General features: G+C 39.9%; 2 pseudogenes; both read right to left on the bottom strand.

The window, feature by feature from the left end:
• On the bottom strand, positions 1-1,853 carry LOC102408221 (annotated as a pseudogene).
• On the bottom strand, positions 1,821-14,201 carry LOC112579657 (annotated as a pseudogene).
• Between the last annotated feature and the right edge of the window lie 329 nt (positions 14,202-14,530).

Raw genomic sequence — 14,530 nt, 5'->3', positions numbered from 1 at the left:
ACAAATGTAAGTGGCTATACCTTAATGCCTTAGAATTTTTACATTTGAATATTATATCCTAAATTATTCTTAAATACATTTAATCCAATAAACACTGATTTCACAAGACATTATCTCAGGGATTTCAAAAGGTTCTGGGTTGCAGCTTTCTGAAAGATTAAAATTATATCTGAAAATTAAGTAAAAACAAACAGACTATGAAAGTTGACTGTTTCTATTTCTGGTGAAACTAAATTTCCTTAGAAGAGACTGAACACATGTATAAAATTTTAAAATATGCTACTGATGCACCATGAAGACAGATAAAGTGCTGTGAGTTCTAATAAGCTCTTACATCTAATAAGCTCTTACATCAACATTGATTTTTTCAATCTTTAATAAAGGTAACTTCAGCAGATTTATAAACACACATATGAGAAAGGTAATATAATAATTGTGGGCAAATACAGCATGTCAAGAAGCAAAAAAAAAAAAAAAGTTTTAGAATACTCAGGGAAAATGTCATGGATGGGTAACCTTGAATCACAGTTAGGATTAGAAATGAGAGACAATAGATGGAAATGATTTCCAAAACTTCGCTCCAACAATTTCGTACTTAAAGGAGATTTATGAAGCACATGCTAAGTCAGGCTTTATAATTCCAGTGGACATCAATTCTCTCCTTTAGATCAATGGTCAGTTCTATTTCTCTTTATAATCTTTTATTGGTAACTCTGGTGCCAACATGGAGTGTGGACATTCACTATGTGTTTTCACACTTAATGTTGATGCCATCATTGACTTGAGGACATGTCTACATCACAGAAGAACTGATTCTTAGGAGGAAAAGCAGGTGGAGAATTCCTTGGTGGATCTTCTTGGTCTACACACTATAGATGACTGGATTGAGCACAGGTGGAACTAGCAGGTAGATACGAGCCATGAAGATGTGGATAAGGGGGGGATGAATGTTTAGCAAAACGATGGACAATAGAGAGCCCAATCATAGGCACATAAAGAATAAGTACAGCACAGATATGGGATGCACATGTGTTGAGGGCCTTAAATCTCCCCTCCTGAGATGAAATTTTTAATACTGAGTGAAGGATGAAAACATAAGACACAAAAATACCCAGAGAGTCCATTCCCCACAGCAAAGTGATCAGAACTAACCCATAAATAACATTAAATGTGGTGTCAGCACAAGCAAGGCGGATCATGTCCTGATGTAGACAGTAAGAATGAGAAAGGACGTGAGAGTGGCAGAAGGGAAAGAAAGCCAGCCGGGCTAGAGGTGGAATCATGGCAAAGGCACTTCTAAGCAGGGCTGCAATTCCAATTTTAGTGATGAGTGTAGGAGTGAGAATGGTGGCATATCTTAGTGGGTGGCAGATGGCCACATATCGGTCAAGGGCCATGGCCAAGAGCACAGATGACTCAGTGAAGGAGAAAGTGTGAATGAAAAACATTTGGACTACTCAAGTGTTGAACTGGATCTCCCCGGATATGGACCACAGCACCCTGAAGAGCGATATCATTGTGGGCAAGGACATGCCCATATCAGTGAGAGAAAGCATGGCCAAGAAGTAGTACATGGGCTCATGGAGCCTGGGGTCTGTCCGGACAATATGTAGGATAGTACAGTTGCCCATGATTCCAACAAGGTAGAGGAGACAGAATGGGATGGAAATCCAGTGGTGAAATTCCTCATATCCAGGGATACCTGTGAGATAGAAGGTGGAGGCCAGGATATTGCTGGAGTTTGCAGTTGCCATAGGGCTTACTGTTAAACCACAATCTATATTCACAATCACACTCCAGAGGGGGAACAAATGATAAGATCAGCACCTGTGTCGCAAAAACAAAACAAAATTTCAGAGTGTCCTATAATCTCTCCTAAATTAACCTTCACAGTTTTGTTTTGTTTTTCTTCATTTCTTTGCTGAGTGTCATCAATTAAGAAAAACATTCACTTGTATAACTAAAAGGACTTTCCCTTCTCCTCAGATGAAGAACTATCAACAAGCTGTCTAAATATACACAATTTCCTTCTAAAGACACTGCCCCCAGAGCAGCATACACAAAACCATTATAGATTATGTTATTAATTTTATACTTTTCTTGGCCAGAGTTACTGGTCTTATGTGCTATGCTGTGCTTAGTCGCTCAGTCGTATCCGACTCTGGGACTGCATGAACTGTAGCCCTCCAGACTCCTCTGTCCATGGGGATTCTCCAGGCAAGAATACTAGAGTGGGTTACCATGACAAAAGGGATCTTTCCAACCCAGATATCAAACCCAAGTCCCCCACATAGCAGACGGATTCTTTACCATCTGAGCCACCATGGAAGGAAGTCCACTGGTCTTATACTAGTCCTGTAAAAAAAAAAAAAAAAAAAAAAAAAATGACTTTCTACAATACTCCAGTATTCTTTCCTGGAGAATCCCGTGGACAGAGGAGCATGGCAGGCTATTGTCCATGGGGTCGTAAGAGTCGGACATGACTTAAAGACTAGAGAGAGAGAGAGAGAATGACGTCATCTGAGCTAGATTGATTTTTCAGCATTACAGTATTCAGGCAAGATTTGGTCAGGATGGTTCTTATTCTTACTAAACATAAGTTTGACTACATAATTAATACCACAGGGATGGTATCCACATATGCATGCTAAGTTGCTTTAGTCGGGTCCAACTTTTTGAGACCCTATGGACTGGGACCAGGCAGGCTCCTCTGTCCATGGGATTTTCCAGGCAAGAATACTGGAGTAGGTTGCCATTTCCCCCTCCAGGGGATCTTCTTTTCCCAGATATAGAACCCACCTCTCTTAAGTCTCCTGCATTGGCCAATAGGTTCTTTATCACTAGTGCCACCTAGGGATTATATCTGCATAAAGTCAACTCTAATATCAATATGTTCTGGGATGAGCATCCCCCTGAGGTAAATACAGGTTAAGATGATTTAGAAGAATATGTGGATTTTAAAACTTTTTATTATAAAATATATAATATATGGAATGTTAAGCAAACTATAATTGATTTTGAATCTGATTTGAAAGATTCTGAATGTTCTTCCTCTTATGTTACAGAACTGATTAATCATTTAGAGACTGTTTTTTTTCTACAAAAAAAATTGCAAAACAATAGTTATAGGGATTGTTGAGAGATTGGAAACTTATCCATCAAAGCAAAAATAAGAGAAACGACAACACCAACAAAAGTAAAATGCACAAAAAAGTGCCTACTGGCATCTGATCTTCACACTAAAACTTTTATGCTCAAATGAGAAAATATATCTTCCCCCACTAGATTCCAAGATTTCTTCTGTGGTCAAGAAAGACATCTCTGTGTTAAGAAAGATGAGCCATTTTTCAAAACCCATTTGCTCATCAACTGCCCAGCCTCCATGCTCACCAAAATATTGGTTTGCTGCTGCTAAGTCGCTTCAGTCGTGTCTGACTCTGTGTGACCCCATAGACAGCAGCCCACCAGGCTGCCCCGTCCCTGGGATTCTCCAGGCAAGAACACTGGAGTGGGTTGCCATTTCCTTCTCCAACACATGAAAGTGAAAAGTGAAAGTGAAGTCGCTCAGTTGTGTCCGACTCTTAGCGACCCCATGGACTGCAGCCCACCACCAGGCTCCTCCGTCCATGGGATTTTCCAGGCAAGAGTGCTGGAGTGCGGTGCCGTTGCCTTCTCCGAAATATTGGTTTAAGAATTTACAAATTACCTTCCACTGTAAACTAATAAATCAGCATCTTCTGTCTTGGAAAGTCTTCTTTGATGTTCTGGGAAATGAAATCCTCTCAGTCTCATCTAGTTTCATGTAAATAACTTTGATTACAGAAGATATTTCCCCAAATTGTTTAATAATTTTCTAAGAAATGCAAGATCCATAATCAAGACATCAAATAAGTAAATTCTAGAAACAAATTCAATCTTCCTGACTGCTCACATTACCCTTAAGTGCTACCCACTTACTGTATGAATGGATACTTCTTATGGCCCTGCTATTTAACTTCTCAATTCCTGTCTATCTCCTCACCTTCCTGTGTAAAACTGCACTGGTTATTACTTTCAATGCTCAGATTTTCCAATATTATCCCTTCTTTTTGTTGATTCTTTTCCAATTTCTATTCTATAATCAAAATTTAAAAATCTGGTTTTTATCTCACTGTTTAGTCAATTCAGACCATTTTTTCTTATTTTATAAATGTTCTCTCCCATTGACACGAAGTAGTAAACATGAAGTTTCATTGAAAACTGGAAGATACCTGATCTAGAGGTCATCTTTCATCATATCACTGACTTTTTTTCTGAGGTTTTAAAGAAACAGAGATCTAACATCTCCTTTACGCAGTCTGTTTCTCTGGTTCTGCAATCACATTAACTTAAGTTATATTCTGGTTTCAAAGCTTACTCATTTTAATTTAGACAAAATGACTCTTTTTCCTCTGTACCAAAGTTGCCTCCTCTGTAAACTGAAAGTACTGATAGTTTGATGGGATGTGCTAAGGTGAAGGAGATATTGTGTGTAAAATACTTGGTACAGAGCCTTTTCTGTGATGATGATAGTGATGAAGAGAACAATGATGATGACAACATCAACAATGATGATGATAACAATAACACCAACAACGACTGAAGTATAATGAGAGGAGGAAGACAAGGGGAGACTATTAATTACTCTCCTCTAGAGGAAACACCATGAGTGGCCATCTTACAAATGACCTAGATGCTCTGAGAAGTAGAAAATGAACTGTATCAGTTTAATCTCCTTTTCCTCCACTAAAATTTCAGTATAGCAAGAAATATGAATTGCTCCTTAGTATTTTTTTCTACCCAGAAATTCCTCTGATCATCATGATGAAACTACATATATACATTTCATTTTTATCAATGCCAATATTTGGGGGGTGGTAAGAAGAGTCCAAAACAGAATGAGAAATCTCACCGAGAGTAAGAATGAGATTTGGGGGACTTCAGTGACCTGGAGCCTGCGTGAACTGGAATCTTCAGTGAACTGGAATATGAGCAGTCACATTAGCATTCTGTTAACACAACATAAATATTCATTACTCTCCATATTCACTGGTCACTCCATATTCACATACTTCCATAGATTCACTACCAGTGAATCTATTATTTCATATCTATTATGAAATATGAAAGTCCATCTATTATTTCACAGCCCCCATGTTTTAGCTCCCATTTAATTTGACAATCCAATACCTCTTTGTCCTGATACGGCAATTTCAAATTCATTCACATAGCTTTTGATATCTTCCACATCCCCAGAGAAGGAGGTCAGTGGAGTTAGGTAATAAATTTAAAAAATCTGTTAAGTCTTGAGGTTTAGAACATAATTAAGAGAGTGAGTGAAGTTGCTCAGTCATGTCCGATTCTTTGCGACCCCATGGACTGTAGCCTACCACGCTCCTCTGTCCATGGGATTTTCCAAGCAAGAGTACTGGAGTGGGTTGCCATTTCCTTCTTCAGAGTATCTTCTCGACCCAGGGATCGAACCTGGGTCTCCCGCATTGTAGGCAGACGCTTTACTGTCTGAGCCACCAGGGAAGTTCTTAATTAAAAACTTTTTTTAATTTAAAGTTTTTAATTAATAGTTAATATCATGTTAAAAATCACTGATACATGGTATTAGAAGGGACCTGAAATGTTATCTGCTGTAATCCCACTCTTATTCTGGATTCTTCTTCTGTTATGTCTGGTAATATTCCTTTACGCTGTGTAAACAGTCATGTGCACTGACAGACAGGGAACTACTTGCCATGAAAGTCTAGGGTATATTCAGTTCAGTTCAGTTCAGCTCAGTCGTGTCCGATTCTTTGCGACCCCATGAATCGCAGCTTGCCAGGCCTCCCTGTCCATCACCAACTCCCAGAGTTCACTCAGACTCAGGCAAGTTCTATCTGAAAAACCTATGTCTGGCTTGAATCCTCTGTCTATGGGTATGGACATTAAAGATCTGGAGAAAGTATGCACTCTAATCACATGAGAACCTCTTCCTTCTCAAACCATTCCCCTGGTCCTTCTTCTCACACTTGGGGTGTCTGCCTGGCTCTCTTTGATCTCTCAAACCCCCTGTGTATTTTACTATTACCTCCCAGTTTTACTTTTCCCAGTCATTACCTACTTGGTAGAATAGTTGCTCTTGTCATGAGTGACTGATCTAATTCTCAAGGAAAGAAGGATGAATTAATAAGTCTTCCTCTAGTCCTTAGGGATGTGAGTCCCCATGAGAAATTCAAAACTGCACCTGTAACCCTGTTTGTGCCACCCTTGTAGTTTTTGGCCCTTTTCCAAATCCTCTGTTTTCCATTCCCTAAATCAGTCCTAAATATTCATTGGAAGGATTGATGCTGAAGCTGAAGCTCCAATACTTTGGCCACCTGATGTGAAAAACTGACTCATTGGAAAAGACCCTATGATAGGAAAGATTGAAGGCAGGAGGAGAAAGGGATGGTAGAGGATGAGATGGCTTGATGCCATTGCCACTCGATGGACATGAATTTGAGAAAGCTCCAGGAGTTGCTGATGGACAGGGAAGCCTGATGTGCACAGTCTATGGGGATGCAAAGAGTTGGACATGACTGAGCAACTAACACACACATAGCCTTCTTGCCTTTGCATTTCCAAGCTGTATTATCAGTGCAGTTCACTTGCTCAGTTGTGTCTGACTCTTTGTGATCCCTGGGACTGTAGCCTGCCAGGCTTCTCTGGCCATGGAATTCTATAGGCAAGAATACTGAAGTAGATTGCCATTCTGTTCTCCAGAGTAACTTCCCAACCCAGGAATAGAACCCTGGTATCCTACATCGCAGGCAGATTCTTTACCATTTGAGCTACAGGCAAAGAACCATGAAGGTTATAGAGAGTCTCAAATATTGATCGCCTCAATATCTGGAACAAATGTGGTAGTGCAACATGTGATGAAATAGTAGCTTGTATCCAGAATATGGCTGGCTAATAAAGATGTTGGGCTTCCCAGGTGGCTCAGTAGTAAAGAATCCACTGGCCAATACAGGAGATGCAGGTTTGATTTCTGGGTTGGGGAGATCCCCTGGAGAAGGAAATGACAACCCACTTGTATTCTTGCCTGGAAAATTCCATGGACAGAGGAGCCTGGAGGGCTACAGCACATAGAGTCACAAAAGTCAGATAAAATGAGTCACTGACAGGCACGCATGCATGTGATAAAGACTGTTAGCTATGGAGTAGCCAATGAGAAGCACTTATTAAGGACTTAAACTGTTGAGGGACATAGAATCTACAACTTAAAGGCTGGGAATGACTCTAGTTCAGTTCTGTTACCAAATACTAGATAAAAATGAAACACTTATGTGAGTCAACTCCCTCAAAACTATTACAATACAAAATATGTGAGAAATGTCTATTAAATTCCACTCAATTTTGCTGTACTCTTAAAATTACAATAAAAAATAAAGTATATTTGAAAGATCATAAACAATAAAGTCAATGTGATCACTCAAATCTTGATTCTCTGGAGTGGTACTTTCTTCACTGTGTCATTGAGCTCTTCCTGCTGAATAGATTATATACATTGGATCAGACTATGAAGAGAAGCTTTCACTCAATGAATAAGGTTCCCTATGTCTGTCAACAATATTGACTTCTAAATGTCTATTGGTAATTATACCATGCAGCAGGGTTGGCACGTGGACTACTCAGGGTGAATAAAACTGTGTCCACCAACAATACTGACTTTTAAATGCTTAGTACAGGAACTCTTTTAAAAATGTGTTCTACTTTTAATCTTTGCAATTCTGGTCTTGAGACTGGTAATATTGGTTTAATTATGTCTTAACACTATCACTGATTCACTCAACTAAGATATTGTAGATTGCACATATTTCATGGCTTAGTAATCTTCCAGTATTTAAGATACCCATTGAGAACTGACTCTCTCAGGAATTGAAAATAGAAGTAATTATGTCAATAGAAGCAATAACTTTCATAATGAAAAATTACTTATTAAGAAATTCACCATCTACTAATAGTCCATGAAAATACTGGCTATTTCTGTCATCACTAGAAACCCAAATTAACACAGCTCTTTTTTAAATTACCAGGAAACAATTTGAATTTACTTGATTTCATTGGCACCAGATGCCTTATACTTTTCCTATACTTACTTTTTAAATATGAACTTAAATCACTTTGACATCATCTAAGCTTGGTATGATCAAAGATCCCAAATTCAGAGGATTATTAGTTGGTGCAACCATATTACTTTATCATGAGGTCTATATATTTCTCATGTATAAAATAGAGGGAAATAAGCAATTTCAACCTCTCATTGCTGAATTCTTTGGCAACCTAGCTGTAAGCTCAATTATGAATGATTCATTCTGATGATAAGGTAATGGACAAATGTTCACATTAACGAGTATATAGAGAGCACAGCAATGGCACCCCACTCCAGTACTCTTGCCTGGAAAATCCCATGGATGGAGGAGCCAGGTGGGCTGCAGTCCATGGGATCGCTAAGAGTCGGACACGACTGAGTGACTTCACTTTCACTTTTCACTTTCATGCATTGGAGAAGGAAATGGCAACCCACTCCAGTGTTCTTGCCTGGAGAATCCCAGGGACGGGGCAGCCTGGTGGGCTGCCGTCTATGGGGTTGCACAGAGTCAGACATGACTGAAGTGACTTAGCAGAGAGCACTACCTAGACCATAAATCCCGAGAGTAGATACAACTATGAAAGGAAGACTGCTTGCTCTGATGACAATAAGAAGAGCAACCTTAAGCTCTTTTCCAGATCTGCTATGTTCTGTCTCCTGACCACAGTGAGCTGCCTCAACAGGCCACTTTGCCCTCTGACTTCTGGTTTGATTTGATCAACAACAGAAATGGCACAAAACAGGAATACAGAAAAACATACAACTGGAGGGTTTACTCCTTTGATTCCCCACCAACCCTCACTGTGGCTTCCTCATGGTGGCTGCATCTCTCTACAGAAAGGGAAAACTCATGCTGAGTGTCCTTCTCTATATCTTTCCTGTCCCTTCCATATTTTGGTAGATACCTTTTTTTTTCTTGACACTTTAGGCCTAGTGTTGGCAGCAAATTCCCTTCTGTAATACTATAATATATACATCATCTATATATTTATAAGACATACAAATAAATATTTCTTTTTGGTTTTCATAAATCCTGCACACATATTTTCAATAACCCCCTGATGCTTTTATCAAAGTCTTTATGCAGTTTGAGAATGACTTTTCTTCCGCTGCTGCTGCTGCTAAGTCGCTTCAGTCATGTCCAACTCTGTGTGACCGCATAGACGGCAGCCCACCAGGCTCCCCCATCCCTGGGATTCTCCAGGCAAGAACACTGGAGTGGGTTGCCGTTTCCTTCTCCAATGCATGAAAGTGAAAAGTGAAAGTGAAGTCACTCAGTCGCGTCTGACTCCTAGCGACCCCATGGACTGCAGCCTACCAGGCTCCTCCGTCCATGGGATTTTCCAGGCAAGAGTACTGGAGTGGGGTGCCATTGCCTTCTCTGTTTCTTCCCCTAATAGAACCTTAATTAATACAAAGGAGAAATTTGTACCTTATATATATGTGTATGCCTTCTGTCAATTTCTATCTCTGTCTCTGGTTTATCATCATGACTATCCACAAGCTTATTATATAGTCAAGATTTAATATGTGCAATTATCATTTTTTAATAAGAAGCTTAATGTTCATTTCTTAGTTAATCAGACCAAAAAGTTTCTTTTTCTTCCAAAATTGGGGGATTCAACTCAAGAACATCAGTTTCCCAAGTGTAAGAGAGAAAGCTTCAGGTAAATCTTTGCATATTTAGTTTTTCTACATATAACAAGGAGAAAAAACTGTGACTAATGAGGAGTAAGGAGAGGACAGAGTGCAAGTAAGCCTGGATGTGAAGGAGAAAAGAAGACTCTTTTAGAAAGGGATGTTAAACAAATTCCTTAATAGGCAAAGAAAATATGACAGGTTTGCCCTGGAGCTCAGCCTGCACATAGTTAGGATGAAGAATTAATGCTACCATAATGTGTAAATCTTAATAGAACTTTTTAAAAATTCTTTTTGGTATTCTCCAGTGTTCAGTGACTCATTTTGGTAAAAAAAAAAATCTGTCTTCTTATCTGATTTAATTTTAAGGTATATTTTGGCAGAATTTTTTCTGTTTTCAATTCATTTGGAACTGCAGAGTTTGTTGTCTATTGTAATTCTTCTTCCTGAGTTTACGTTACTTTTTAAAATAATTTTTGAAAACTATGGCTCTGTATAGTTTGATTTTTAAAGTTATTTTCTGTATTTTTCTGCTTTTCAATTATCTAGCCATTGTTGTTCAGTCTCACAGTTGTGGTCGACTCTTTTTGACCCCATGGACTGCAGGCTTCCCTGGCCTTCACTATCTTGGAATTTGCTCAAACTCATGTTCATTGAGTTGGTGATGCCATCCAACCATTTCATCCTCTGTCGTCCCTTTCTCCTCCTGCCCTCAATCTTTCCCAGCGTCAGGGTCTTTTCCAATGAGTCAGCTCTTCACATCAGGTGGCCAAAGTATTGGAGTTTCAGCTTCAACATCAGTCCTTCCAATGAACACCCAGGACTGATTTCTTTAGAATGGACTGGTTGGATCTCCTTGCAGGCCAAGGGACTCTCAAGAGTCTTTTCCAACACCACAGTTCAAAAGCATCAATTCTTCTGTGCTCAGCTTTCTTTATATTCCAACTCTCACATCCATACATGACTACTGGAAAAACCATAGGCTTGACTAGACTGAACTTTGTTGACAAAGTAATGTCTCTGCTTTTTAATAAGCTGTCTAGGTTGGTCATAACGTTCCTTCCAAGGAGTAAGTGTTTTTTAATTTCATGGCTGCAATCACCATATGCAGTGGTTTTGGAGCCCCCCCACCAAAATAAAATCTGACACTGTTTCCACCGTTTCCCCATCTATTTCCCATGAAATGATGGGACTAGATGCCATAATCTTAGTTTTCTGAATATTGAGCTTTAGGCCACCATTTTCACTCTCATCTTTCACTTTCATCAAGAGGCTCTTTAGTTCTTCTTCACTTTCTGCCATAAGGGTGGTGTCATCTGCATATCTGACATTATTGACATTTCTCTTGGCAATCTTGATTCCAGTTTGTGCTTCCTCCAGCCCAGTGTTTATCGTGATGTACTCTACATATAAGTTAAATAAGCAGGGCGACAATATACAGCCTTGACGTACTCCTTTTCCTATTTGGAACCAGTCTGCACATGTTCAGTTCAGTCAGTCACTCAGTCATGTCTGACTCTTTGTGATCCCATGAATCGCAGCACACCAGGCCTCCCTGTCCATCACCAACTCCCGGAGTTCACTCAGACTCACGTCCATCAAGTCATTGATGGCCATGCAGGCATCTCATCCTCTGTCGTCCCCTTCTCCTCCTGCCCCCAATCCCTCCCAGCCTCAGAGTCTTTTCCAATGAGTCAACTCTTCGCATGAGCTGGCCAAAGTACTGGACTTTCAGCTTTAGCATCATTCCTTCCAAAGAAATCCCAGGGCTGATCTTCAGAATGGACTGGTTGGATCTCCTTGCAGTCCAAGGGACTCTCAAGAGTCTTCTCCAACACCACAGTTCAAAAGCATCAATTCTTTGGCGCTCAGCCTTCTTTCCAGCCCAACTCTCACATCCATACATGACCACAGGAAAAACCATAGGCTTGACTAGACAGACCTTTGTTGGCAAAGTAAAATCTCTGCTTTTGAATATGCTATCTAGGTTGGTCATAACTTTCCTTCCAAGGAGTAAGCATCTTTTAATTTCATGGCTGCAGTCACCATCTGCAGTGATTTTGGAGCCCCCAAAAATAAAGTCTGACACTGTTTCCACTGTTTCCCCATCTATTTCCCATGAAGTGATGGGACCGGATGCCCTGATCTTCGTTTTCTGAATGTTGAGCTTTAAGCCAACTTTTTCACTCTCCTCTTTCATTTTCATCAAGAGGCTCTTTAGTTCTTCTTCACTTTCTGCCATAAGGGTAGTGTCATCTGCATATCTGAGGTTATTGATATTTCTCCCGCCTATCTTGATTCCAGCTTGTGTTTCTTCCAGTCCAGCGTTTCTCGTGATGTACTCTTCATATAAGTTAAATAAGCAGGTGACAATATACAGCCTTGATGTACTCCTTTTCCTATTTGGAACCAGTCTGTTGTTCCATGTCCACTTCTAACTGTTGCTTCCTGACCTGTATACAAATTTCTCAAGAGGCAGATCAGGTGGTATTAGACTTAATAGGAGTGTACATTAACCAAAGGATTTTTACTTTTTTTCTACCCCATTTCATGAGTAGAGAGCCCCTTTTGTGTGAAGTCTGGATTTGTCTTGTGAGTTTTCTCCACTGATGAAAAGTATGTCTATGCATTTACTGTCTAGCTTTTTTTCTGACAATCATTTGAGTAGATGTAAAGGAGATAAATGCAATATTTTCATTTATCCCATCTCTAAAATAAAACATTCATTTGATTATTATGTGAATTAAAATATGGAGAATGAAGTCTAATTTGCCTCAATGGAAACAAAATGTACCTAGCTATCAACACCTACTCTACTGTATATTATCTCTTTTTCCTTTGAATAGTTAACTTGTCTATCTTAGTTTTAACATGGAAACTTGATTTTATCTTAAAATCTAAATGGAAAATATCACCATAAAATAGCTGAATGAAATAAATTCCCTCTTACTAAATCTCCTGACACAAAGATTTTTGAGATGATATAAAGCAAGGCAGTAATGATAGAAATAAGTACAATTATTTTTCTTGAGGTGACATGTAGAAATTATTGACTATCATGGAACTATATGTACAAAATGTGTCTAAGACTTTCTGACAGGTTATCTTCAGGATGAAGAAAATGAATGTAAAGGTTGAAAGGGGATCATATATGTTCTAAGTGTGAGCAAGCCTGATCGTTTTGGATAATAATATCCCTAAGAAGCCTTCGGAGAAGGCAATGGCACCCCACTCCAGTACTCTTGCCTGGAAAATCCCATGGATGGAGGAGCCTGGAAGGCTGCAGTCCATGCGGTCGCTGATGGTCAGACACGACTGAGTGACTTCACTTTCGCTTTTCACTTTCATGCATTGGAGAAGGAAAAGGCAACCCACTCCTGAGTTCTTGCCTGGAGAATCCCAGGGATGGGGGAGCCTGGTGGGCTGCCGTCTATGGGGTCACACAGAGTCAGACACGACTGAAGCGACTTAGCAGCAGCAGCAGCAGCAGCAGCAGCAGCAGCAGGAAGCCTTGGCGAATCTGTTTTTTCTTGATGCTATAAATAATTGGGTTGAGAACTGGTGGAACTAACAGGTAAATATCTGCCATGGTAATATGAATAATGGGAGAGGAATGTTTTACAAAACGATGCACTAAGGACAACCCTATCATTGGCACATATAGAATGAGCACAGCACAAATATGGGAGACACATGTACTGAGGGCTTTGAGTTTCCCTCCCTGGGATGCAATGTGCAACACGGAGCAGAGGATGAGAGCATAAGATAAAAAGATTCCTAGAGAATCTACACCCCAATAAAATGCAACAACAAACAAGCCATACAAAACACTGAATGAGATGTCAGAACAGGCCAATTGGATGACATCTTGATGTAAGCAGAAGGAGTGGGAGAGAACATGGGAGTGACAGAAAGAAAAAGTGGGGATACGAACAAGAACAACAGGGAGGACAGTGGAGCATCTGATTACGATGAAGACCCCTATGTAGACAATGTATTGTGGGGTAAGTTTGCTGGAATACCTCAAAGGATCGCAGATGGCAACATAGCGGCCAAAAGCCATGGCTAGGAGCACAACTTATTCCATTAGAGAAAAAGTGTGAATAAAATACATCTGAGCTACACAAGTACTGATCTCAATCTCCTTAGCATCAAACCAGAAGGTTCTCAGTACTGTGGGCAGGGTGGAGATGCACATGCCCATGTCCATGAGGGACAGCATGGCCAGGAAGTAGTACATGGGCTCATGGAGACTCTTGTCAGTGTGGATGATGTGAAGAACTGTACAGTTGCCCACTATTCCAATCAGATAGAACACACAAAAGGGGATGGAAATAAAGTGTTGAACATCCTCGCAGCCAGGAATCCCAGAGAGGTAGAATGAAGCCAACTGTTCAATACTCGAATTAGAGCTTGTCATGAGACTGTCCCACAGAGCCATTTTTCTACCACGAAAATGTGAACTCCTAAAAGGAATAAAACACAACCCTAAAGCATTCATTTTCTTTGACAAGGATACTAGGCGGAAACATTTTATAGTGTATGACAGAAAAAGTTAAAGCAATGAATGCATGGATTTATTTTTACCAATAGATAAAGCCCACAGGAATAATCAAGTAACATTATAAGATATGAACTGTCCAGCAAGTGTGCATAGTTGAAAGAGGCACACAGACTGGCCCTCAAACTGGTTTAAATGGGAATCAGATCCAAAATCATCCAAGGGTAAATAGAGTTGACCTAACTTAC

Source organism: Bubalus bubalis, chromosome 16 (genome assembly GCF_019923935.1).
Source record: "Bubalus bubalis isolate 160015118507 breed Murrah chromosome 16, NDDB_SH_1, whole genome shotgun sequence".
NCBI classification, from domain to species: domain Eukaryota; kingdom Metazoa; phylum Chordata; class Mammalia; order Artiodactyla; family Bovidae; genus Bubalus; species Bubalus bubalis.
This window is presented reverse-complemented; position numbering and strand designations above follow the sequence as displayed.